Source organism: Columba livia, chromosome 13, assembly GCF_036013475.1.
Source record: "Columba livia isolate bColLiv1 breed racing homer chromosome 13, bColLiv1.pat.W.v2, whole genome shotgun sequence".
NCBI classification, from domain to species: domain Eukaryota; kingdom Metazoa; phylum Chordata; class Aves; order Columbiformes; family Columbidae; genus Columba; species Columba livia.
In genome coordinates, this window is record NC_088614.1 from 17,666,911 (window position 1) to 17,693,762 (window position 26,852).

General features: G+C 38.1%; 1 protein-coding gene and 1 long non-coding RNA gene across 7 annotated transcripts in view; one reads left to right on the top strand and one right to left on the bottom strand.

Annotated features, from left to right (window-relative positions):
- Positions 1-26,852, top strand: part of CDH11 (cadherin 11) — a 354,337-nt gene that overhangs the window by 299,630 nt on the left and 27,855 nt on the right. For 5 of the 6 annotated variants that reach the window (XM_065028464.1, XM_065028466.1, XM_065028467.1 and 2 more), the window contains one exon: positions 13,573-13,703. The exons of the other annotated variant lie outside the window; for it this stretch is intronic. The gene's annotated coding sequence lies outside the window, so the exon portion shown is untranslated. The remainder of the gene's footprint in view (positions 1-13,572; positions 13,704-26,852) is intronic. 6 annotated transcript variants of the gene reach the window in all.
- Positions 7,944-11,949, bottom strand: LOC135575313 (uncharacterized). Its single transcript, XR_010465829.1, has 3 exons — positions 11,891-11,949; positions 8,297-8,526; positions 7,944-8,169 (listed from the first exon to the last, which is right to left on the bottom strand). It is a non-coding gene; the product is annotated as an uncharacterized LOC135575313 (long non-coding RNA).

A 26,852-nucleotide genomic window follows, 5' to 3' on the forward strand; every position in this document is an offset into this window, starting at 1 on the left:
AAATTTTGTCCTCTGACTCATTTTAAATTTCAGAATGTTTGATGCTTTTCCAGTCTATAATTGGGTTAAAATGACACGCACATAAGCAACTCTCATTCTTCTGGCTACCACCACAAATGATACTGCCAGCCAAAGCACTCCCAAGGAAGTGCAAACAAAACGTCTACTACCCACATCTTTTGAACATCTTCATCCAGATGTTTTTATTATTTGTGCAATATACTTGTTAAAATTAGATAACCTTGTTTTTCTCTCATAATTTCTATCAAATTTCTTTCTCCATCTCAGTCATTCAGAAGTTAATTTCTTACAACTGTTTTCTCCAAAAAAATCTCAGGTTCCTCTTTAGGCTTCAAACCTTGTGTGCTGTATAGTTTGGAAGAAGTATTTTTTAAGAGAGAGTGTCTCTTGCATTCATGTTTTCCACCTTTCAACTGCTCACTTGATTTTTTTTAAATACTGTGCTATACAACTAATAGGCAAGATTGTTGGCCCTTTAGTATCATGCATGTGAAAAGGGTGGCAGGAGCTCCTTCATTAGTGTGCTCTAATATTGAAGGAAATAAGCACTGAAGAAAAAATAGTCTTCATGGGGCTTTTACCTTTCCTTGTGAGGTAGGTTGCTATGGTCTGCACCTGATGCTGCAGCTTGGTCAGTATAGCTACATCAGGTGTGTTCTTTTGAGTAAGTTTAACATTTTGGTGCCCTTTATTCATGGCTTGAGACAAACCCCAGTGCAGATCTCTGTGTGCAACGTATTTTGTTTTAACAGCAAGATATAAAGAATGTCAGCAAGTGAGTTATTGTGCGTTTACTAGCAACTCATGTAGAACGATGTCACCTGAATAACAAGATAAAGCCTTGGAAATCCCATTTTTCTGCTTTGCAATTGTGTACATACTGCTACTGAAACAGGTTGAGAACCGTTCAAGTTATCCTGTGGTTCAAAATGGCAACGGTTCTGTGTCCTTTGACAAGGATGGGAAATAACCTTTCTTTCAGTAGTCAATTGGCTACATCTTTTTTTCCCCTTTTCCAACCTAGGCACACATCAAATCTGTTTGATCTGGAACCCCACATCAATATATTATTTGTGTAGAGGACAATAGAAAACACTGTGAAGTATTTCATAATACCAGCTCAACTGGTAATCTGCTCGTTGTGGTTTAACCCCAGGCAGCAACTAAGCAGCACGCAGCTGCTCACTCATCCCACCCCTTCCGCTGGGATGGGGAGAGGATCAGAAGAGTAGAAGTGAGAAAACTCGTGGGTTGAGATAAAGGCAGTTTAATAGGTAAAGCAAAAGCTTGTGCACACAAGCAAAGCAAAACACATTCAGCCCTTCCCATGGGGAGGCAAGTGCTCAGCCACCTCCAGGAAAGCCGGGCTCCATCACACATAACAGTTACTAGGGAAGGCAAATGTCATCACTCTGAACGTCCAATCTTCCTCCTCCTTCACCCAGCATTATATGCTGAGCACAACTTCAAAGAATCATAGAATCATTTTGGTTGGAAAAGCCTTGAAGATCATGTGGTATAGAATATCCCTTTGGCCAGTTGGGGTCAGCTGTCCCAGCTGTGTCCCCTCCCCAGTTCTTGTGCACCCCCAGCCCACTCGCTGGTGGGTGGTGTGAGGAGCAGAAAAGGTCTCGACTCCGTGTGAGCACTGCTCAGCAATAGCTACATCATCCCTGTCTTATCAATGCTGCTTCCAGCACAAACCCAAACCACAGCCCCATACCAGCTACCAGGAAGAAAATTAACTCCGTCCCAGCCAAAAGCAGCACACTACTGTTGCTCTAAAAATATAATGTGAAAAATGTAATGGGAGAAGTTTGGACTTTGGCCAGAAAAATTAAAACCTTTATGGTGGATTAAGCTGTTTTGCAACTAAACAGTGCTTTTCTCTGAAACAAGCCATTCCTTCTTGCAACTAAATACTGCCATATGTTTAAATTCTTGCAGGCCTCCTAAGGCTGACCTAGAAGAAATGTCAACAAATGTTTGTGAGTCCTTGTGGCCCTGTAACGTTTTCTTTAAAAAGTGAAGAATGGAACAGCAGGAGCTGTAACACTCCCACAGAACAGACATATGAAGGCATATGGCTAACATGGGAGCCTGCTGGCTCTTCAAAGCTTGCTGGCTTCATTCTTAAGGCTTTTTTTTTCTTAAGACATTTAAACGTGTTGTTCTATTTCACAAGTTGCTCTCTTCTACTCAGAGCTGAGTTTAGCAAGCCTGGGGTCCTGTGCAGCCCCCAAACTGCGATGAGAGAGCGGCCACGTCTGTTCTAGAGCTGGTGGATTGGTAAATGCAGGTAGGGTGTGATGCGCTGTCCCTAGAGACTGTGGTGAGTCCGACATATCCCTACATTATCTTTAGGCAGTCATTTGCCCCTACATACAAGAGCTCAGATAGAAATCTCCTTCTTACCTGGGTAGTTTCTGGGAAAGTTTACTCTTTAGAGCATAAACCTCATGCTGGCTTTGATACTGGAAAATAAAATAAATGGCATTTGTTGAAAGCTACTGAACAGTTGCACATGTGGGTTTTATTACATTTAACTGTAGGTTTGAGTTTGCTATTACGGGGGAAGATCTTCAAATGCACAAGATCACAAGTTTTTTCGAAGTCAGTGTGATCTAGTCATATAAGAACTTAAGATTTTCAACAGAATTTATGCTCGTAAGTCTCTTTGATGCTTGGGATTATCTTTTTCTTCCCCATAAATGTATTTTCCTGTCATTATTAATTAACTGAAATATTTCTGTCCTGGAATGAGGTAATTTTAATACTGGAAATTCAGGCCACAAAAAAAAAACCTATAGGGAATTAGTACAGCTCAACAGCTCTACTTCCCTCCCAACAGTCTGTGTTTCACATTTCTGATAATATGTAATTTTACTCCCTGTTCCTAAGGCACGTGTTAACATCTGTGTGGCACAAAGCACAGCTTGGCAGGTTTCGGTGTTTCCAGAGGCTGTGAAGGCCGTGCCCACACCGCACACGCTTGGGTCCATGGGCAGACTGTGGTGTTCCAAGGGCAGGAGGAGCAGGGTGGGACTGCGCAGGGCTCCGGTACCAGCCTGTGCGGGGGACACGTACGGTGCCTTTTGAAAGGGTGTTCTGCCCTGGTGCTGTGCAGATGTCCGGGCCTCCCTGCTGTCATCTAAACTCACCTGTTTGATGCAGCACAGGATTTTGCTGTGAAACTTGCAACTTTTAGTCAGTTTTGTTTCAGTCTATTGTACCACATTCGTGGGTGCACACTGTTTTAAACCATGAAATCTTGACCTTTTGGGTTACAGCATTATGTATTTCTCAATACCACAAGATATTTCTTCACAAAGTATTTTGGAAGATGATTTATGTAGCCACTCATAAAATTATATTGTCTTGATGTGGGGGATTGTTAAGGTTTATTTTCTCCAGTGTGGTTGGGGAAGTTCCTGTGCCCTGAAAAATAAAAGCATAAAACCAGCAGATGAATAAAATACAAAATATAAAAGGAAAAATTCAGCATTTGGTGGAGTTTCTGTGGTTTATTCCCCATTCTCTCTCTCTTCTCTATGCACTACAGTTACAGTAATAAGTAAACAATAATGAAAAAACACAGAACATTTTGCTTGAGATTGGCAGAATGAATAATTAGGTTTCTTTTTAAAGGAGTGGCGAAGTTCAGTATTGTCATTTGAAGTTTCTCAAATGACTTTTCTGACATCTTCAGCCATAATTTAGCATGCAGGATGCTGTCTGTTAAGAAAGGCTACATTATAATTGCAATTGCTGTGAATACTGACTGGAGAATCAGCAAGGTGTTGAAGCAAAGTTGTCCACGTTCTTAGGTAAACTTATTAGGTGACTTGTTTCTGTATGACACACTTAGGTTGGCACTTTCTCAAAACAAAATAACAGGTTTGTTTAGATATGCTGAGTTGTCAAATACTTATCAGTCTCCTGAACCTGAAGATAATACCAAAGATATAAATATCTATATTATCCAAATAGAGAGTTCACCAAATTGAACATAAAGTGTTTATACACATATTTTATATATATTAAGTATTGTGTATATATATTTATATTTTGGCTCCTTTCCAAAGCATACAGGTGGAAAAATAATAATAACTACGTGGCTATAGGATTCTATTTTTAGAACATCTTAACATTCATTGTCAGAGTAAGTTAACTAACCTTCACAATAGCATTTTCAGATACAGGCGTTAATTATTACCTCCAGTTTAGTGATGGAGCTGAGGAGCAAAGGGCATGTCGACAAAGGCTATTGTTGGCAGATGGAATCTCAGCCCACCGGAGCTACACAAACGTGTTTATCACGGTGCCAAATCTGAATTAGCAGGTCTGATCTCAGGCTCATATGCCTCGGCTCGCAGTAGGGCTTGGTGGGCTGGGCACAGCGCTGTGCTAACCACATTTATTCAGCTTCAACTCAGCTTGGAACTTGGGCACAAAAAGCTCACATCTGCCAGCAATATGCTGTGTAGATAGTTCCAGCAAATCTGCCCAAGGCCACCCAGGAGACTTTAAGTTATGGCCTGGAATATTCTTCCATCTCTGTTGTATTCAGTTGAAAAGGAAAAAAGCTTCTGCTGCATGAAAATTATTCCACTTATAAGTTTTCATATAAGCTTTTTGCAAATAGAGCTTTCCGTGCTTTTGCTGGAGAGCCACATTTCTGCACAGCTGGCAAAGCAACTTCTTTCACTATTGTAAGTTATCTTTGATTTTTATTAGGCATTAAGTTACTTTTAGACACAGTCTTCCTTTCTGTCTAGATATGTTAATATTGGGCAGTCCCAGCCAAGTCTCAAAAGAAAGCAACTGATACTCAGAGGGTAGCTGCATTTCTGAAATAATTTAATACAGTGGAGGCAGGTTCTCAGTTTTCGATTTACTAGGACCTTTTTGTTTGATTGTGTGTGTGTTTTTGTCAATTGGTGTTTGTGTTTTGTTTTTTTAATCATCCTTATTTTTTCATAAATACATCTTCTCAGTTGTCTGAATTTACTAGATGATTGCTAGTGGTATAGTACTCTGGAGCTCATTTATTGTTATTTACAGCAAATGCCTTTATAGCACTAAGGCCTACCTCCATTAGGCAAATCTCCCATTGATATTAGCAGGAATTCTTTCCTAATTATGCAGTTTCTTCTGAATATGCAGAGCACTTGTTCTGTTATTATTTGGTTATGCATATTTCTATTTCACAATCATCGTTTTAAGGAAACCTCATAATGTACTTGCTCATAGCTTATAATAATTACACTACAGAAAATTGAAGTCTCAGTGGCATTTTGGAGGCATAATAAATAGCAGACAAATGTTAAATATTAATATTGTCAAATATTCTGGTTAATTTTGGCTGTGAACTTCAGCGTTGTGAGCATTTCATTACATGATGCAGCCGAAATACAGAACTGTGTTCATATTTCGACTCTCAAGGATAGGTAGGCATGCAACTAAATAACAAAACCCCATAAAAAATAGAAGTATATTTTCATTTTCAGAGTGGAATATCCTGAAATGACAGGTGGTAGAAAATCATATCTCCTTGCTACAAACATTGCTAACATTCTGGAAAGCTGTATTAATTGTGAGTAGAAACTGCACACTAGGCATCATGAAATGCTCCTAATGCTTGCACATCTTCTGGGTTCTACACTTGATCATTCATATTTTGCTGTGTCTTTAATTACCATTTTTAAAAAATTAGGTGCTATTGAGGATAATATCAAAGAATCAGTTGTCCAGTATTGTCCAGTCCTGAAAACTGAATTATATCATTTGAAGAGGCTTGGTAATGTTTAGTTAGTAATGTTTAGCTTGCTCTTCTTCATTTTTTAAGCTTTTTTTCATTAAGACTGTTTAATGGACAAATTAATGTGTTTGACATTGCCTTGTCCTTGATTGAGAAGCCAACTGTATATTATACAGTTTGAGAAAACACAGAAGGAAATGAGGAAAAGATGACGAGGAAAGACAAAGACTGAATGCCTTTTGGTTGACCTAAAATGAGTTTACTATCCGTTTTCCCTTCCTTCCACTCTCCCCAGATCTAGAGAAGCTAAGACCTGTGGGAGTGTGGGAGGAGGATTGGGGGGAGTAAGGAAAGAGGTGGATTCAGTCCAGAAATAAGGCTGAATTCAACTTAAAAAAAAAAAGCTTTCCAACTGTTTGAAGAGCCATTGCTGGGTTTGCAATAGGCTTCTCAGAATGAATCATGTAACTTTCTGGGATGATATTCAGTGAGTTGAATAAGGCACGGAGAAATTGAGAAACATCAGATCTCTATGGCGACTTTGAACAACCCCTCTTTTCTTTATTAATAAAAGGAAGAAGGTAGGAAAAAAATGTCCCTAAGACCAAAGACCTCCATTTCTCTTGAGTCTCTTGGACGAATTCTGAGGTATTCTCCTTTATGGTATCTCTGATGTCCCAGAATTTTTCTTTCTTGGGTGTCTCCAGTAGACCTGGAACCAGCAGGATGATTTTGTGGAACATTTATATAAAGATTTTTTGAAAGGTTAGTTAAATTTTTTTTTCAGTGCTGCGTGTCCCCTACAGCTTGACTAATAGGGGCATTCAGCATATACTTCAGTGACTCTCCATTTTTAGGATTTCTTTTCAGGTCACTAGAAGGGATTGATAAAAGAGAGCAGAAGAAAGCCAGAGGAAAGAAAGAGAGAACAGCCTACTGAAACTGGCAGCAGAGAAAGAATAAGATAAATAGAGCACCAAATGCTAGTGAAGGCAGCCTTTGCTATAGCTTTGTTCTAGACGAAGGATCCGACCATTTCTGTTTATTGGAAGAAAAGCACCAAGAATATGCACGGGAAAATGGAAAGGGGAGGAAACAAACAAGAAAACAAATCTGCAGGGAAAATTTGCCATAAATAGTATTTTTAATGATGACAAGACCCCACTTTCACAGTCTATGACATCAGCTGCTGGTGGAAGCTGAGTTCCAGCATGACTTAGAAGGCTTTAGGACAATTCTGTGCCTCTTGTAATGGTTGTAACTGATTTTGTAGGCTTTGTATGTATAATATTTTTATCCAAGAGAGAATATATATGAGCATTTTACTGGTGGTGGTTCAAGAACAAACACTTAATTTGTTAGATAGCAAATATAAAAAGTTAAGCTTTTTGAGGACAAACAAAGACTTTTTCTAAATGCAGAGAATTTAAATGAAAAAATGAAAAAGTTGTATAAAATATATACATATCTATATATATATATATGGGCAAGTATGTATAAAAAGTATGTATCTACTTGCTGTGGATCCTCTTCTTCCAAATTTAGTTTTTAGAACAAACTCAGAGAAGTTGGAAACATTGAAATGGAGGGCTTGATTTATGATATTTAAAATGACAGAACATGTCTGCCTTCGGGCCTCCCGATCCACTTATATTCTTAGTACCTGGATAGGATGGGACTGGAGCAGCATGAGGCTAATTAATACAGACTTTATCCTCAAGGGCCTATCGTCTGCCTTCAGGCACTTGTGACCCAAAAGCAAGAAAGAACTTAAAAAGTCATATTGTATTGGGTAAGCACAGGGTCTGGGTGCTCATGTGATCTGTAAAGAGCTTTTTATGAGGGCAGCTAATTTGTTCCTTGTGAGCCCACATGAACTTCAACTGCTATTTAATTTGGCCTTGGACAGATTTGGGCTTTAGTCTGCAGTCTGATAATACTCTGAAAAGTGTTAAGATGTAGTTGTTTCTCTCACAAGAGCATACAGCTATTCTGCTTTTTACTTTGGTAATTTCTGCCGTGGCTTGTGGCCTTCATGTCTTAACAGCTCAGTATTCAGGAGGGTCACTTACTTTCCAGTGCCCGGTATTGTGAAGTGGTCAGGCTCACTGATTCCCTGCTGAATGATAGTCAGCACTCAACAGCACGGTGAAGGGGTGGGAACACCAAGGGCAAGTATTTTGGCAGAGGGTGGAATATAAAATCAGAATAGCTCACAAGAAAGAGAAAGGGACTGTTTACCTGCTTTGAACAGAACCCTGTATGTGTGAAACCTTCTCTGCAGCTGTTGATTTTGTCCTTTTGTCCTTTTCTTGCATGTCCTGCCTTTCTTGTGTGTCCTGTCTTCTACAAGGCATACCACTGGGTGACAAGGTCCTTCTTTCCTTCTGGAGAAATAGTACAACTGTTTGGTTCAACATCTTTTTTCAAACCTCATTTTATGACAGGTTTCTTATTCAAATCATGGGTTAAAAACTTAGCCTCTCCAGGATACAGATATTGACACTTTCCTACCTCAGAAGCAGGAGATAATAAAAGCAATCTGAAGCGCTGAGGTGATGGAAGCCAATGCGAGAGGAAGCGCGTGATCCTCCATCACTGCTGCTCAGCACCAGGCGCACCTTTGGTCTGCTGCAGGGGTCCGGATGCTCCGGAGCACACACACAGAGCCGTGCAAACATCTCCCAGTCCCTCTTGAAATGTGGCCAGTCATTAAATCATTGGTTCTGACCTGCCAGTAGACCCTGTAATTGCATGTGAATTTATAAGGCAAATTATATAAATTATTTTGATTATTTCTGATGCAATGCCCTTTGTTTATTATTTTTCATGTAAATGTCTTTCAGCATATGTTGGCGAGCGCTTAAAGCATTTATGTCCACACAGAGAGACCTTGGTCATGCTGCTAATTTCAGCTATTAACATTGATGAAGCAACAGCCTTAATTACCTAAAGCAACTTTGAAATTGGTGCTGCTGGACCAGATGACCTCCAGAAGTCCCTTCCCACCTAAATTATTCTAGGATGCTGTATTGGTTGCTGCATGTGGGGATTCATGTAACTTAACTTAGCTGCCCACAGTAAGTGGAAAAAGATAAAGTCTCCTGGAAGGTGATTTGGAGCATAAGCTTATTTAGATGCTAAGATAATAGATTGCAGGAGCAATATATACATAGCCAAGGACACTACCCTTCTAGTCAAGGCACCCAGATATATATTCTCTAGCAGGGTTAAATGCTGGTTTTGCACTAAAAGACTTAAATTCCATTTTTATACCTAAACAGAGGCTGCTGACTATGTAAAAATGTGGTGTCGTTGCATGTCATGTAGTAGGAACTAGAATAAAACTATAAGAGGTGGCAGGAAACAGTTTTTGTTGAAGACATAGTCCCGAATTACAAATTGCCTAAATAATCAGAATAACTTTATGCAAATCATATTTATACAGATGATGCAGCTTCAGGAGGAGGGGAGTTTTGGCGATGCATAGCACGAAATAGCAAACATCAAAAAATGGCATATGAGAAGTCAGGTTTACACTTTATGTTAAATCAGAACTTTTACCTGTATCTTTAGAACAGTTAATTATTCACTGAGGAGGGAAGATGAGAGGGAAAAGGTGAAGCTCTGCACCCGAGCAGTAGAAATACTCAGCTGGCATGTGGGAGGTCTGAACTCAGGCCTCTTTCCTCTGATTTTTGTACTGATTAATACATTTTTCATAGGTGCAATGTTTTATAGTGTGCCTTTGTACACCTTTAGAAATGGCTCTAAGGTTAAGTGGTGTGTGGCAGGGGCAGACTGCAAATTCACAGTGGAACTATGGAAAGCTCACATGTTCCTAGATCTTGGATTCTGTCTTATGATAGTGAACTCAAACGTGTTATTTTTATTTGACATGTTGTTAGACTCTTTTTCATTTCTAGCAGTGGTGTTGCGCATATTCTGAATATTTAAATTTCCACTTCAATATCTGTTTAATATGCAAGATTGAAATAACCTGTGTGTTTTGTAGCCTTGTAGTAATTAGACACGGTGAAAAAAAGCTACTCAGCCCATTTGCCTGGACTATGTAAAAAATATTTATTCCATATTGGAATTGTTTAAGAAGTTTATGATCAGTAATTCAGTCAAGAAGTTTCAACTTCTTCAGGATTTAATTCTGCTGTACAGATCACTCCGGCACTTTGAATATGGGCAATAGTTCTTGCTTGGGTGATAATTTAGATTGGTAGGGTTTTCCTTAATAATTGTGTATGGTGTATATTGTCTTTCTACAAGCACATTTCTAGTAAAATGTAACTGTTTAAGTGAAAACCTGATGCAATGAATTCTATGTTAGAAATGCCTATTGAAGTTACATATGTGTGTATATATATATATATATATATGTATATATTTGGGATATTTTAGTCTCATTTCTGTGACAGCTGCCAAAATTTTCTTTGCAATAATCTGGTGACCATTTCATTTCAAAAACTGGTCCCTAATGCCTTTGTCTCTCAGTAAGCTCTCAGTAACAAGGACCTAAACATATGTAGTTATAAATCCACAGTTTTAATCCTTTTACAGTTTTAAGTATTTTGTCTCTGTTTCATTAAACTCTCAGATATGTTCCCAAGTTTACTTCTGTAATTGCTGCTCTGGAACTATTTAACTTTAAAAGCACGTTGGATACAATTTTGCTCCAAGCTGAGATCTTTGCAGATTTCTAATATTTTTAATCTCTTTTAATGAGTGCAATATACCTACGTCTTTCTCATAGAGACAAATGTATATTCAGTGTAATTCCCTGCAATCAGGAAAAAGGAAGATGAAGACAGGAAAATAAATGGAGGCTTGGGGTTGTTTTGGGTTTCCTTGATTTAAATCTCGTATTTCGCATGTCCTTGATTGTATTAGTTTATTCGTTTTGCCAAACAGACTACAAAGCTGTGAATATTTATTTAGTTCTGTTGCTAATAGTTTTTCTAATAGGGAATTATTTTGGTACAATGAAAGACATTTGTAAATGAAGCAGATAAGCCCTTTGGCAGACAAGGAGTGTTTTGTTCAACACAAGAATTCTATTGTCCACTGCTTTAGTTGTCAAGTGCCTGGGGAGCCCAGGATTTATGATGATGTTACAATGGCCCTTTCAGAGAGAAGTCTAAGAAGCTGTGAGATTCCGTTCCTCTGCTTTTCAGACTTTCAAATCTTTTTATCATGCAAGAACAATGCAGGATTCAGCTGCTTCTTAGGCCACAGGACTGCCCATTTAACATCAGGCATTGTGAAATAATTACCATAGTGACAATGGGTTTGGGCTTTTTTTCCCCCTCTAACTAGCAACATTTCAAAATCGTTCAAGTTGTCACTTTGTATAAACCAACTCCGAAGCCACGGCTTATTCTATAAGAAAAAATAAGTTCTTAGGAGATTTGGTATAAAGTGCCACTGTGTCAAACCTCTTTGGAGCACTGGAACTGTTTAATGGATGTTTTTTTGAGTTTTCATGTAATTATAATTGAACTTGGAAACAGCCTTCTGTAAATACATCAATTGTTTTTCTTTCGGCTTTTGTCTCTTCTGCAAAGGTTATAGAGTCAGCAGAACCTTGCTGCTGATGAAGCCACATTCAACTGCAGCAGAAAAGGAGAAAATAAAAACACGCAGTAAAAGTAGTATCTGATACCTTTGTATCAATCAGCTGAACTATTTATTGTGATATCATAACGATGGAAATCATTCAGCAGTCTTAAATCATGTTTTTCAGGAAAATAGGTATCTGGAGGAGATTCCTTGCTTTATGTTAATGTAAAGGTTTATTTGCTTCAAATAATGATTAGTGCTACAAACAAATATTGTTTTGTAGACTCTGAGGTCTGTTTAAATGCAGCATAGCTGGAAAACGGAGCCTTTACTTGGTAGTTAAATTAGGATGTACGTGGGCACTTCACTGTCTGGTGGTCAGGTGTGTGTAGAGGATGAAGCTTAACAGCGTAGCAGGTCAGGCTGAGGACTGTATTGTATGGATTACCAACTATCTGCTGCTTTTAAAAGCAAAAGCAGATCTTGAAAAAATTAGACCACAGGCATATGTAAGAGGATATTTTGAGAAATACTTACCTAAGCAACTTAAAATGTCTTGGGCGAAAAGGAATCTTGAGCTGCAAAGTCATCTGTAGAGATGTTGTCATCTGTGAAGATATTGAACAAATTATCAAAATGAGAAAGTTTTTTTTCAGTTTTAGTCTTTCCATTAATTCATATGAATTGTGCATTAGTTCAAACGGGTCCTCTATGAAAAGAAAAGGCTTGCAAAATGAGCATAGTTTCAAATGCCATATATACTTCAATGCACAGATATGTTGCATGTGTAGAGTATATTTATAAAGCAAGTGCTTTGTGTATTAGTGACTTACTTCATAGAGCTTGTCTTAGCAAAACTCACTTTCTAGGAATGTGTATTTTATTGAATGTGTATCACAATTTTTTTAAACAGTAGGTCAACGTATCTGCAGTCACAACTGGCAATAGAAGCCACGTGATTTTATTTCTTCTGTTGATGAATTAAATGTGAAATATGTTTGTGCAATATCGCAATATTGAATATTTAATATTCAGTCAATACCTATTCAGTTCTCCTCAACACTTTTGCCTAGCAACTTCAAAATTTGGCCTGTGCTGCTGAACTATATTTTGCAAGCAAAACTTGATTGCTATAATGGGGGTGAAAAGTGGGTATAAAATGGAGGATGCATATGGATAAAACAGCTTGAAGAGTCAAATACTGCAGAAAAATACTGATTTGGATGTATCAACCCAAATTACAGAGACTATTTTGCAATAACTGCTCCTAGAAATTCTCAATTAATAAATTTGAAAGTACCAGGTAATCTAGCCTGATTTCCCTGGTGAGCATGAATCCTAGTTTTAGGATTCATTTAGTACCCATTTAAGACTCTATCAAGGTATCTAATGAGCATCAGAAATACGCTGTCTACATCAGTACATAAGACAAGATCACACACAGCATTTCTTTTGCCTTCAGTCACATCAACTATAATTTTACTTGTGTGGGATCTTGTTGTCAGAAACACAAGACGATGAGGGACCGCTCTGTGAAACTGAGCATTCTTAACTTGCTCATATCAATTCAACAGAAGACTCACCTCATAAGAAATTATTCAGCTGGTTTCTTTTCATTTCTGCAACCTTTATTCAGACTGCCTCAACTTGCTATCCCGTTATGAAAGGATTTTAGCCATCAGAACGACTTCTTATAGGCAGAGGCACCTCTTGCTTATTTTCTCACTTTAAATGTCTTACCCTAGAGAGCTTCTCCATACTGTAGTAGAAGTTCTACTTACTAAAATAACCTACTTCATTCTCCATCATAACGGTAAAAATACTAATTTTCTAATATGCCTTCAGAGCACTTAGAAATGTTCAAAGCACATCTTGTTGGCTAATGATATCTGCAGCTGTTCCTTTTTCCCTGCAGTATGTCTTGTATTGGATAGTGTTCCCAGGACAGATTTTTCCATAGAACTCTGTTTTTTCAGGAGATAATGAAAAAGATGTGAAGGCATTTTGATATGGCCTCCGGCATTTTAGTTATGGGAACATTCTTGCAGTAGTAAGTCTGTTAAGGTAAAAGCTATTTATTAATTTTCTCCTTGTATTATTTAAATGCTAGTCTTTAAACTCTCCTTAGGCTGCTGTGATAGTTTATAGGCTAGACTTGTTTTTTATTACGGTACCTACACTGCATTGGATTTCAAATGGACTTTTTTCATTCTTTGCAGCCGGAGCTGAAGTGCTGGATAAGTGGCAGCAGAAAGCTGACATCTGCATTGGCGTCATAGTCTCATTAAGTGGCATTTCAAATGTGTGGAATATGCTACATAAATTGGCAACAAGTTTCCAGTGGGTGAAGGTAAGTAGCACATCCAAATGTTATGATCCGAGTGAAGTCAGATATGCATAGCTGGCCTCTTGTTTCTGTAAGTGTCCACAGTATTTGTACAATACAGAGAACATTTCTGCAGTGACTGATGTGTGCTGTCAGCCAGTTTTGCTCATTCGTCTTAAGAGTTTATCTATTGGTCCTGATTGTCACTCAGGAGAGATGACGCTGGAGGACACTGACCATCCTTCTGCGTTTGTAAAGCACAGTTTGATACCATGTGTTTTTGGGGTCACACTTGTTTCATTTCTTGTTTAAAACATCCAGAGAACCTCTTGAAAACTCACAGCAATGTAGCACTGAAGAGCAGAAATGTAAGAAATTTTCTAATATTTAGGCTTTAAATTTAATTTTAGCAGTCAAAAAGTTTCATATTTTTCTCATTCTACGCCTGCATGAGTGAGTAATTAATTTTGGTTTTGGTTTATTTCTCCAATATTTTGTGCAATACTGGTGAGTTTAATATAACTGTTCAGGCTTGGGTTAGAAAAAGAATTTAGTGGTGACTTAGGCTTCAGAGAAAGTGAATGTGGAAATTGTGGAAAAAGAGCAATATGGAAAAGCCTAGACCTAAAACCAGTTATATCTGCTGCTCTGATGCCTTTTCCATATCCTCTGTGACTTCCAGTTGTGCTATTACTGCAACCAGTGATTCCACAGAGGTGAGAATTGTCCACTTACAGGAGCATTCATGTTGTTTGTGTAGTTGGTTGGTCGGTTGGCTTTTTTTTAATTAACACAGAAAGAGATGAAATGTAATGGATAATAAATATGTAAATACTTTAACTTTTACAGAATCAAAGGGATGATCGCATCTGAAATGTCTCGGATAAAGAGTACAAAGCCAGGATATTAAAGCTCTTTGTCTAGCTGACTCATTCACATTTTTTACATTCAGTGCACTCAAGTTCTGCTTGATAGATGCCTCAGTTCTGTGGAGATGTCCTTGAATGATGATAATCTTATTTCTGGAAGCCAAATTGGCCATATACTTACACATCCTTGTGAGCAGCTATATAAGATATGTGTTTATGGTATCCACCGACTTAAGGTAGACTGCAGCAATTAGCATCAGGCTGAAAGAGAGTCTATTTGACAGTGATACCAGCAGCATTCAGTTTAATTTATGTGCAAAAGGTGTGAACTCCTTTGCTTCTTAGAAGAGCTGTAGCTCAGCCTGTGAGATTCTTATCCTGTCATTCACTAAGCATAATGGCCAAATGCTGGAAAACAATGCTCAGTTCTTGTTCACATAGAGCTTTTCAATAGATTTAAGTTAGAGTGTTTGGTTTGACTGAAAACTTCCTGACATGTTTCATATAAGGGTATCATGAAGACATAGCAAAAATACCTTTAGTTATGTGTTCAGTTTCTCTCTGTCTCCCCTCCGTGTGGAGTTACGTGAGTTTGCTCACTGCTGTCTTAGTTTGTCTCTTCTGGCGTTTTCTTCTATCTCACTTCAAGGTTTAGTTCAGGCCTCTTTATACTCTTCTGGACTTCAGAGCTCCACTTCCAAGTAGATTAGTTTTTTACAAATTAAACGACTGTGAGGAATAACCCTAAAGGAAAACTTGAAGGCCCATCGTTCTCAGTAGCATATGAGATAACTGGGTCCTTACTCAAGTTTTTTTCATGTCTTATCTGAGAAACTGTTGTGTCTATTTTTGTCGGCTTCTTTACATGTAGTGTTTGAGCAAATCACTTCTGAAAGAAAGCTTCCTGCAGAGTGACGGTGGGATGTTCCCTCTGGTTGGAGTGTGAAGTGCCTCCCTGCAAAAGAGGAGGAATAAGCACCGCTTTTGTTGATTATCATGTAAACCTGGGCATCCATATGCTTCTTAAAGTCTCTTCTTTTGAAGGATCTTCCTTTCTTAAATTGTTTCCAGCTGTGCGTGTTCAGGAATGCAAATTTCCTGTTATAGTATCTAGATAATCAAACAGTTGAGAAGGTAAATATTCATGTTTAACTATTGTTAATGGAACAAAGAACAAGAGGGCGGACAGAGAGGCCCTACAGAGCTCACTGGGAGCTGGACGCAGGCTTGGCTGCTGGGTCACACCGGAAGATGCCGGTAGCTTCATTAAGTGGGAAATCCGGACTAGGGATTTCCTTCCTATACTGCTTGGATGGATTTTCTATAATGAAGTTCTGGAGGGAGTGAGGGTAGGCACAACAGATAAATTTATTCTCAATAATATTACTCTGAAAAGCATTATATATGAGTAATATATATAAATCAGTGTTGTCTAATGTATACCTTGCCTCTTTCATTTATAACAACCTTTTTATTATTTGTTTTTAATTCTCACAGAGTCTATATTATAATGGGAAGAACAAGGTATGCATGACATACAAAGTAGATCTTGGAAGGAAACTGCTGTATAGCTTTGTTTCTGCACAAATGCCATGCGGAAAGATTAATCTCCAGTTACTTAGAATCACCCTGTCTTAAGACATTTAATGAGGCCTCTGTATTGGAACAGAAAGTGTTACGTACCCAATTGCCTGCTTTAACCTGTATTACACATCTCACCTCTCTTCTGTACAGGTAGACGTTTACATCGGTTTTAAGACCTGAATTTTTTGCATTCTCAACTTCAAGCCACAGAACTACAACACACAACAAACACCTAGTATATCTGCAGGATTAGCTTATTGCATATATTTTTGGATGAATATTAGTAGTCTGAAATAAGCTCATATATGAGGGGAAAACCTTTGATTTTAGTAGGATGACGCTCCAAAGTACAACAAATCCTGAGGTCCTTCGTAAAATCAAGTCTGAGAGTGAAATGTTAAGCAGAGCAATCTGCTGGTGTCAGTCTCATTTCACATAGTCTGTGTAACAAGATGGAGCCTGAATTTGTCACCTCTGCTTTGCTGGGGCTCTTCAAGACTCACTTGAGCTTTGGAAATATTTGGAAATCTTGTTAGAGTCATTATAAAATACATTGTGGTCAAATGGATACAACGAAGAATGATTATTTTGTTATAAATTCAAAAGACTTCTAAAAGACATCAAGATGGGAAATACATTCACACTGTCCTATCTGTTAGTCACAATACCTCATAATACGGACATTTTAGATTTTCCTATATGCTTTCTAAGAGTACACTATTTGTATGAAGGCACTGTTGCCTTGAAAGAATCTTGGCTTTGTTGAAGTGTGTAGTTTGTTGTTGGAAACAACTTTTACCTGAACTGAAATTCAGGGCTCAGTGACAAAAAGTTTGTTTCAGCTCAGATGTTGAAACAACTGGGTCATCAAACACTCATCTCTGCATTTTCCCAGGTTTTGGGAAATCCCGGCCCTGTTTGGGCTGCAGTGTGATCTGCCCACTGGGCCGGAGCAACAAACTCCTGCTGCACTGCACCAAACACAGAGATGGGACGTAAGGGGAGATAAAGGTGTTAAGAGGTTGATAAATTGACTAAAAAAAAATTTAAAAATTACCAAATAGCCAATCACTGTGAGTCAAAACAACTTGGGTTTAGTTGTGAAAAACGTGTTCTGATAAAATTAACTTCTGACAAAATTTCCATAGTTATTTTAAAGGTGAGAAATGTGAACGAAAAGCTAAAGCAAAGTCTGTCAGAAAGAATTTTGATGGAGATTTGTTGAGAAAAATGATGTCAGCTTTAACCATACGCGCTCTCTACAGTTGCTGTCTTTGGGTTTTAATAACAGAAACAAGGATAATAGCATTTATTAAAACATACACCATCCTGCTTCCAAGAACAAACACACAGATCAAGGGCTGGAAAAAGTAAGCATAAGAGAAAACTAAATTATGTGTCTTGTACATATGCATTATATATAAAAAGACTGCTATCTACTGAGGCATTCAGAGTTTCATATGCAACAAAAACTGTCTTGAATTCCACTCAGAAGCTACTATGCTGTCTCAAACATGGGCATATTCTGTATGCTAGAAAATAAAACAAAATGTAGTGTATTTAATTAATTTGAGGTATTTAACCAAACCAATTACTGCATTGTTAGTCACAGTTGAAGAAAAACTTAAAAATGGCTTCAGTATCTTTCAGGAATACTTACTAATGTAACCATGCAAACATATGCAATTTATGTGGCTTTACTAATCTGTATAAACACTAATAAAAACACAGAAGTTGTGATTGGTAAAATCTAATGTAACGCAAAGGATTTTCCCACTTATTCCTGACAACCTGCATTTGCAACCATTCAGTTACTTTCTTTCAAAATGGCTTTTCAATTACATTCTAGTGCTGTAGGGGAAAGCCTTTTGACAAAGGCATGACATAAACCATTTATACTGCAGCTCCATCATAGTTCCCATAGCTAAACTAGACTGGACAGTTCATTAAAAAGAAAAATTAATAGTACAAGGTTGCAGGGAAACAATAACAGATTATGACTGGCCTGTGGCAGCCCACTGAATTCATGTAGTGGAATAAAAATGATTCCCCTGTCTCATAAATGAAGGTTTGTTCCAAGGTTTTAGGCAAAGTCTATACTTCTACTCCTTTACAGGAAAAAGCTATACAGTTTCTTGCCTATAAAAGCAATTCCTGTGGAAGATTAATATGAACTCTTTGGGGATGGAAGGCACATATTTCATTATACTTTGAATGCATAATAACAAACACACATAAAAGAGAACAGAATAGGGCACACTATACAACTACATGGAACTAACGGGCAGAGGCATGGAGACGGGCAGAGGCATGGAGGGGCAAAGCAAGGCTGGAATCAGGACTCGGTCCCACCTTTTCTTATCTAAGCTAGTAATTGCTCTAGACCAGTCTAAAATTGCTGTACTTCAGTGTGGCAAAGACAAAGGATTTGTGATTCAATGGCATTTCTTTTAGGTCCATTGCAACTACCTGTAACATCATGCACAATATATCTCTTGCTTAAGGTTATTCTAAAAGGTATAGCCAAGTCCTAATGGCCTCTTTCTAGATATTAGTGTGTATTTTCCTAATTTCCTTAGATTTTCGTGGTTCACATTGTCTATATAATTCTGGTATGTGTGGCAAGAACACAGACTTATATACTTCAATGTTGAAATCTGAGTTTTATTACAGCAATGCTATAAATTCCTGTCTCAGAAGGTATTTCAAACAATATGGGCTCTGGGATGCATTAACCATTTCTTTTGGCCAGTAGCCACAACCTTTTAATGAATTCAATGGGATAACAGGAGAGGCCAGAAAAGGGGAACTCTGAGCCAACATCATGTTTGGAATCAAATACAGGACTGACCCTCCAGGCTATTCTGATTCTATTTATGAACATGATTTTATTTTAGAAACAATAGCCTAAAATGCTGAAAAGTCATGGTTCTGGGATCTGATCCCCTTGTACTTTCACAGGTTTATACCCACTTTTACAGGAGAACTTGGGGACTTGGCCTCCCATTCTCCCTTCTCTCCCCCCAAAATAGAAAAACAGATTATGTAACCTCAAAAGCCTGGTCACCCGGAGAGGCCTCCTGGCTATGTTGGCTTAGTTTCACGCTATAAGCTATATTTTGTGAACTGAGGCTCCACTGAAGCAAAAATAACTAACCAAGCAAAGGACCCTCCCTCAACCTCCTGTTTTCATATTTTCCCTGTGAGCAACATAGATAAATTGCAGAATGTTAGAGCGAAAAATATTTCTCTTAATTTTTAAAGGGAATGTGTTTGGACAAACATTTAGTGCTCACTAATGAGCAGTTCGTTTCAAGACTGGTTACTAACTGCAAACTTCGCTGCTATCTTCTTCATTTCATGTGTCCAAAGGTACCGCTTCTGTCTGCTCTGCCCCCCTGCCCTGCGTAACGCACAGGAGAGAACAGCCCCATCCCAGGGAACAGCCTGTCACTGGATCACAATGACTCACTCCAAGGAAAGCTCAACAAAGACTGTGTTGTGCTGTTTCACAGTAAAACTAGTGACCCAGTGGCTACTGCTACTTTGCTGCTAGCAGGATAAACAGAATAATACAATGGCTGTGTATTCAGGAAAGGTCGCATCAAATGGAATGACCCTTTTTCCTTCTCGTAGATCTCTAATGATTTGATGTGCCTAAGAAGTGCTTTCATTTAACAAATCTAAAGATCAATTAAATGTTTAAGTGGGAAAACTTCCCAGCAAAGAATAGAATGGTAGTGGTTTACTAACTGTTCAAAACCAACTCCCCTAAGCAGAGATTGTGCTCTGTTGGCCTGGTCATTATCCACGTTACTTCTGCTGTTGCCTCCTTGCAGCACAGACTCTGTTTCCTCTAACGTGAGCTCACACATGGTTGACAACACTGTCTTTTGTTCGACTGAGCTACTTTGCCTGTGAGCAGTTACAGTCTGTTGCATCCAGGTTTCAGACTAGGATGCTTGAGGTCTCCACCAGTCTATTATGCTATAGCTTGTGGAGCTCATTAGGCCGAAGGGACAAAACCTATGTATAAACCCAAGAATATACTGTTAACTTAATGTCTTAACAGTCTAACCAAAGAATTATCAGTTCACCCATGCTGAGCTCTTAGACAAGTTATGTACACTTAAAATGATACACACAGACTTTCTAGTATCAGCACTTTCTCCAGCATCACGCTCAGTATCAGCTGCCTCTCAGGCAGATGTCTCCAGGAGAGGAAGGGGATGAAGGGCCCCTGTGACCCAGAGCAACACAATGATGGTTCCTTCTTCCTCCTCAGTCCAGAATCCACCTGGAGTCATTTTTATGTTTGCTAAAATCCTCTACATCTCCACACCTTGCACTTTCTTAATTTTCCTGTAGTTCCACATTACATGCAGTTTTACTGTGAATGGTGTGTTTTACGTGTATTGAATGTTGTCCTTTGTTCTCTGTTTTGTCTCTAAAATTGGGTTTGTGGAGCTTCCAAGGTTGCATTCGTTCAGTGGCCAGTAGCTGACCTCTAGTGAGCAGTTTACAGCCCTGGGGCCTCCACTGTCGTCTTGTACCTGGACTTTCAAATTTCCTCGTATCACCCCGTGCCTGTCTCTATGCTGCATTTTATTTGAGGGTCATAGATAGTTCATTCTATATGGAATAGCGAATTTGCATTCTTATCTGTTCATTACAACTATATACATAATCCAACTGTATTACAACACATCCAAAGCTAAGCAAAAAAGTCAAATTAAATGAAACAACAGTCACCTGGACCTTAGATAACCTGTTACAGCCAAATACCAAACCCCAGCCCCAGGCAGGCCAAAACAAGTCTCAGTAAAGCCTAACAAGTCCTAATGGGTCCTGAGGGCTGTGCTGTCAGCTTCACACAGAGCCCGGGCCATGTTGCAAGCAATGGTGACACCTTTTCACTGGCTTGCAAAGCTCTGAAATTCTAACAAGTTCATGTTACATGTGGAAAATTATTTTTTACACTATTTAATGAAACCCCATTATTAAACAGGAATTTAGTAAACATTCATATTAGCAATCTTATTCTTACAAAATCATTCATGTCATGTATTATAGTTGGGTTTAGATATAGCTGTGTATACAAATAGTGTAGAATAATAAAAGTGCCTGCGCAAGACCTTCATAATGAGTTCTTCTTGCTTATAATATATTTATCATTCTTTGGATCCGATTCTAAGCTCACTTACTGAAGCTGAAGCCAGACGGGGCTTTTTTAACTCTTGCACAAAAAGGTAAAAAAAAAGTAAGAAATTTTAAAGCCATGTTTACCCTGACAGCCATTCCATTTGAACAGGAAATCTGTCTGTCTGTTCAGAAAGATGTTCCCACTTCTTGGATGAATCCCCAGATCCAGTTTTTTCCAGCTGGTGCCTGTCTGCTGCTTTATTCTCTCTGACCACTGGATTTCCAGAAAGCTATTTATGATTGTAGGTGAAGTACAAATGGTACCCAATAATTTCTTTTGCTTTTGCTTACTCTTGTGAGTTTTTGAGTTGAAAACACTGTCTTTTGGTCTTTTAAGTAGGAAGAAGAGATAGGGTTGGCATTGTCAAAGAGCACTACATCACTACCCTTGTACATGATATTGTAAAGAAATTCAAATACTAATCCATATGGGTTAGTCTTATGCAACCATATACTATTTACTGAAGAAATTTAAAGGAAAAAGGAAGATGGGAGTGTTCAGCATTATACACAAACAAAAACATACCCACTGAAATTTTGTATAGACTTTTTAATGAACAACTCCAGATTCTTTATAATGTGAACAAAACCAGCAAGCATCCTGTGCTGGCTTGACTGAAAATGAGTTAATTTTCTTCATGCAGTTATAAACATTTCCTTTTTGTAGCCAGCACCATCATTATTTGGACTTTGAGAAAAAGAGATAACACCCTGGGACAGAGTTATTGTTTTTAAGTCACTTTTTTCCATCTCTTCTCCCAAGTAGCAAGAGGAAATGGCCTCAAGTTGCACCAGGGGAGGTTTAGAGTGGATATTAGGAAGACTTTCTTCCCAGAAAGGGTTGTCAGACATTGGAACAGGCTGCCATCCCTGGAGGTGTTTAAAAGGTGTTTACGCAAGATTCTTAGGGATATAGTTTAGCGCTAGAGTTAGGTTACGGTTGGACTTGGTGATCCTGAGGGTCTCTTTCAAGCAAAATGATTCTATGATTCTGGTGATTCTATGATTCTGTATTTATTTACTAGTGGTGTATTAGTATTTTGTTATTTTCTTAAAATGTGTTTATCTCAATCCAAGTTTCTCCCTTCCCTTTTGATTCTCTCCCCTATTTGGGGGGTGGGAGTGGGAGAGCGCCTATCGTAGCTACATTGCTAGTGCAGGTTAAACCATGACACATCCGTATTGCATTTGAATTCTGTGAAGCCTGAGATACCAGATTAGACCAGAGAACAAGGTACAGGGTTATGTCAGCCTGTTCTGATGGTTAAATCAGTGGATGCTACAGGTTGCTTAGCATGATGCATTTGTGCTCACATGGAGAATGCCATTTTATACAATACACTTGCTCTTTAGTCTTGGGCTTTCACTCACCTTCATCTTGTCCACCAGCTCCTTGCTTCTAACATGGTAATTTGGGCTTCTAGTTCACAGTAGCTCTCTTGGGCTTAACATGTATGGTCTTTAAAAGCTTTCTATTGACACAACTTCCATTTTCTTTCTCTATGCACTCCCAGGACTGTCAGCAGTCATTTTAGTTTGCTTCTTATTTCAACTGTCAAGTTGACTTTTCCTTCACAAAAACTAAAAAGGTCCAAAGTTTCAAAGTATTTCATCCTTTTTCAAATAAAAAGTAACAAGTACCAGTGTATTTAAAAAGATTATGTTTGGTAACAGACTCTCTCATCTCTCTTTACCCTAATAGATCCTTTTCCAGGAAAAACATAATTACTCCAAGAGCAATTTATTTAATTACCATTATGGGAGACTTCAAAGGAAATTGCTTGGATTGAAATAGTGATATCACCCCAGCAACTTTTGGAACAGAATATTTTGGTAGAAAATATGCTGAATGTAAGGGTATATTTAATGTGAAAAAAAAAAAAGCCTAATCTTATCGACTGAATCTTTCAATCTTTTTAATATATATATGTGTGCGTATATATATATATACGTGTGTGTATATATATATATATATATACACACACGCACGTTGATTCTTGTTATTATTGTTATTAGCCTCTATTTTTCTTCTATGAATATAAATTCTTTCTCCTGTAATTGCGTCATATTAAGGTAATTCCAAAAAAGATACTGTTCTCAATTCAGCAGTTCTACCAAGTGTCACGTTGTTTTCCTCTTTCTTTTTCAGAAGTTCATTTTTAAGTAGCAGTTCAGTGGTCTTCATTAGGGACAAAACTTTCTGTTATTAAATGGGAAGTGAAAGCTTTACCTGACTGAACACACATTGATTCGTGCTTAAATACTTTTATGTTGTCCCAGTGGTTAAACAAGACCTTGGCTACCGGAGAGGCAGAAATCTAAGACTGGTCATCTAAGGTGCAGATAAATGCCACAAGTCCTCATTATTGCAGTATGAGGTCAAGACTTGCCCTTGGTATCAGAAAAATGGTGATCAAAAGGTATTTATATCTCCAAAACATACAATGCACTTCCAAAATACACGTAATTATAGCCGATTCATAGCCTCAGCTATGAATAACACTAATCTAATTAAACAAATGCCCATTTTTGCCAGTTTCCCATTATGAACTTTCTGTGGGACATCGTTTTCTAAAACTAGGGCTTTTATGCAAGCCATAGGGTCAAGATACTAAAATTTTGCCTCTTCTGCTTGATAACACGGCACCAAACGTTGTTGCACTGAAGCAAGGCACTGTCTTAAAACTATTGCTGTTAATAGTTTCTATCAGAAGAATAGAAACGAAGTGTTTTGTCACAATTGTCTGTAATTACAAGCCAGAAATAGTGCCAGTCCATAATCTCTGGCATGTATTAGTGTTTCATATGATCAGTTAGAAATATCTAATGAACAGGTTTAACTCAAAATGAATTATGTTCATGCAAAATATACTGAATCATTTGCCCTTTTTTGCAAATGTATCATTTGCATGAAAAACAAATTTTAATTACAAGCTGACAAGCCTGTCCTTTTATGTGTGTGTGTCTGTGCTATTTATACGCTTAGAATCCAATTTATTACCTTAGCACCTCTTGTTGCGTTTTAGGTTTTGTATTGTAATACTGGAAAATAGTCCTTATAGCTTTGGAACACTGAAAATACAGATAGTTCCTCTGATTTGTGCTCAGAGCAGGTCAGGCCGCACTGGAAGCCAAAGGGAATTTCTTATCTGATGAAGGTGGTATTTTCTTCATGTTTGTGTGGTTGTTTTTTATGTTGAATGGAAATTTTCTGTGGTGGCTACTTACAATGACATCTCAGAAGATACTTAATCGAATATTGTTTGAATTACGATCTTGTGATTTAATGGATTGTAAATAATAAATTTGCAGTTTTGGTCCTTTCAGCTGTAGCTTCCCATTAGGTACTTAAACAGTTATGGTCTCCTTTATTAGAGCTATTGGCTCTGTATTAGGAATGTGTTTGCATATTCTGATGTTATTATCTCATGCTATTGAGGCAAAATAGGTCTCTTCACAGGCAATCTCTGCCTATGAAAAAATTAATTATTGATTCAATTGTTCATTCAAAAAATCTCCAAGTGGCTTTTATACTCTTTATGGAAGAAATTTGCACTAAACTGGAACAGTTAAGCAAACTATCAAAAAGGACCTTACCTGTGCGTGGCTGAAGGATCTGAACTCTTCCCTCTGCAGCTCCAAGAAAACTGAGAAAAGGAGACGATTCTGATTAGAAATTTAGTTCTCACCTTTCTTTCTCTAGCAAATGTATTTGAAAGACACTCTTAGTAATTCACTAACTTGTCAAGTTTTATAAAGATAAGTGTCACAGAGAATCTCATTATGTGAACCTCTCTAAATGAGAGCCACAACGGTTGCTAGACTCGAACAAACTGCTGTCAGGCTGGTTTGCATGTGCTTCTGAAGTGGCAATCTTTTGGCAGAAACTTGCCTACTTGAGGGAGACCAAATTGAAGGGGACCAGGGGATCAAGCAGTCTAACAGAATTAGATTCCAAGTCTAAAAATGTTTTGTAGAGGAACACATCGGTCATATAAAGACCACACAGGATGCTATAATAGTTTGGCATTTGAGCAGCACTGCTGAAGCTGCCTCTAGAAATGAAGCTGTAAGTATGATACCACAGATTCAGTTTAGATTTCTGATTGCATGGCGGCTGTCAGCCCTTCAGCAAGAGATTATAGGTCAGAACAGAAATGGATTGCTTGTTGGAATTCCTTCTGGTCTGGTTTGGTTTGGTAGCTGAATAGGCCTGCCTGTAGTCAGTTTTTCATAGGTTCTCAGTTATCACTCCTTCATCTCGACTTTCTGTATCATTTTTGGCATAAACCAAACAGACCATCAGTCAGAGCAAAAGTGTCACTTAGCCATTCATAAATTCTTAGAGAAAAAAACAATTCAGGGTCGACTTAGCATGTAAGTACAGTGTTAGTAGTTGGAAGTAAGTTGACTTTAGTTGTCATTTATTTCCTCCTCGGGGTGTCATTTATAGGCATTTACACAATAGCAAGCTGTATTGAAACTAGCAGGCACACAGGCTGCAGCTATATTGGCCTTCGAGTATACAGGAAATTATGAGAATTCCAGTTAGTCTGAGATGCACAGGAACACAATTACTTTTTAAAATAAACTCTACCAAGAGCTTAGTCATTACTTCAAATGACTCTATCAATCACCATGTTCTTTAATAAGACTGCCTTTCTTATGCTAGCTGTTTTCCTGTAGAGTTTATGCTTAAAAACAGACAGCCTCTGTCACATTTATCTTAAGTGGATCTCCCCAGGGCAGCAAGTAAATGTAAAACTCTGTTTACAGCCATTTTTCATTTCCCAAACCTTTTAATATCACTCTCTCAGGCTTATTTCTGTGTCATTCACTTCATAATGTACCATCTTCCCACTTTCTACTGCTTTGTATGAGGTACACCAAATAGAGATTCCACTCTTCTTGAATGAGTACAAATTAAATCAAAGCCCAGTGCAAATACTTTCCTTCCATGATGATTTCAGAGGTGGATACTGAAGGATACATCACGTCATATTAGTCAGGAGGTTATTTTTCTTCCTCTTTCCTGCAAAATGACTTCTGTTTTCAAAGAGCCATCATTTTCTGGCCCCGTTCATGGTTTTCTAATACGGAGTCTCAAAGCTGCTACAGGGAAATATGGCTACATTTCAAAAACTATTCTTTGGAGCAGCTGGGGATTATTTGCTTTAAACATCTCAGTAATCCAATACAGTGCTATGAAACATAATTTAAGAATGCAAAGGATTAAGATTTCCTTTCATAAGATTCTACAGAACTCAGAATAGGATTCTACAAAACTTACTTAGCATTTTTAAGGTAACTTCTATTGCTGAAGATGAAAATCACCAATTCTGTAAAGATTTTATTTACGTATTTAGTACATACGAATCTTCCCATGACCTAGATTCCCTCTGTAGTAGGATACCTTATAATCTTGGCTGTTTGCATACCATATATGAAATTATATATAGACATGGAGCTGCAGAACTGCAACTTATTGTAATCCTTTACAATGGCATCATAATCCCAT